Source organism: Otolemur garnettii, unplaced genomic scaffold, assembly GCF_000181295.1.
Source record: "Otolemur garnettii isolate 467f Iridium unplaced genomic scaffold, OtoGar3 scaffold00009, whole genome shotgun sequence".
Taxonomy (NCBI): domain Eukaryota; kingdom Metazoa; phylum Chordata; class Mammalia; order Primates; family Galagidae; genus Otolemur; species Otolemur garnettii.
This window is the reverse complement of record NW_003852404.1, coordinates 8,202,159-8,203,285: the sequence shown is the minus strand read 5'-3', so window position 1 is coordinate 8,203,285 and position 1,127 is coordinate 8,202,159.

Sequence of the window (1,127 nt, the reverse complement as noted above, 5' to 3'; positions counted from 1 at the left end):
CAGCCATCATTGTTGTTTGGCGGGTCCGGGCTGGGGATTCGAACCCGCCACCTTAGGTGTACGTGGCTGGTGCCTTAGCCTGTTGAGCTATAGGCCCCGAGCCAGAACCAGGGATCTTTAACATAGATGATAAGTCAATTCCAACAGACGACTTGTCACCAAAAAAAAAAAAGAAAGAAAGAAAAGAAAAGAAACAACTGGTTGTTTCTCCAAAAGGCAGAACTATAACCAATAACCCTTAATTACAGATTAACAGCCGATCTGGTATTTGTACAAATAGTTTCAATTTCCCGAATATAATAGATACCATACTTAAACTTTTTCATCTTCTTTTGAGACAAAAGAAGATTGTCTTGGCAGTTGACAAAGAAGTGAGACAAAAGAAGATTGTCTTTGGCAGTTGACAAAGACTGTCTCCCTGAAATGCCAGAATTCCAGGGGATTCTGACGTATCTACTTTGGCAGTTGATACAAACTGCCAAAAAGAAGAGACTCTCTCTCTCTCACTCTCTCTCTCTCCCTCTCTCTCACTCTCACTCTCTCTCTCCCCCTCTCCCACTCTCTCTCACTCTCTCTCTCTCACTCTCTCTCTCTCACTCTCTCTCACTCTCTCCCTCCCACTCTCCCACTCTCTCTCACTCTCTCTCTCCCCCTCTCCCACTCTCTCTCACTCTCTCTCTCTCACTCTCTCTCTCTCTCTCTATATATATATATATATATATTTTTTTTTTTTTTTTTGTCGAGACAGAGCCTCAAGCTGTCACCCTGGGTAGAGTGCTGTGTCATCACAGCTCACAGCAACCTCCAACTCCGGGGCTCAAGCGAGTCTCCTGCCTCAGCCTCCCAAGTAGCTGGGACCACAGGCGCCCACCACAGCGCCCAGCTATTTTTTGGTTGCAGCCATCATTGTTGTTTGACGGGCCCGGGCTGGATTCGAACCCCCCACCTTAGGTGTATGTGGCTGGCGCCTTAGCTATCTGAGCCACAGGTGCCGAGCCGAGACAAAAATCTTTTTAAAAATGTAATAAGTCTCTTGTGATGGAATATGACCTCTCAAGGAAGTTGAATTTTCATGCATAGTCTCTGCTACCAGCAACTAATGCACTCATACCGTCAAAAATATATAG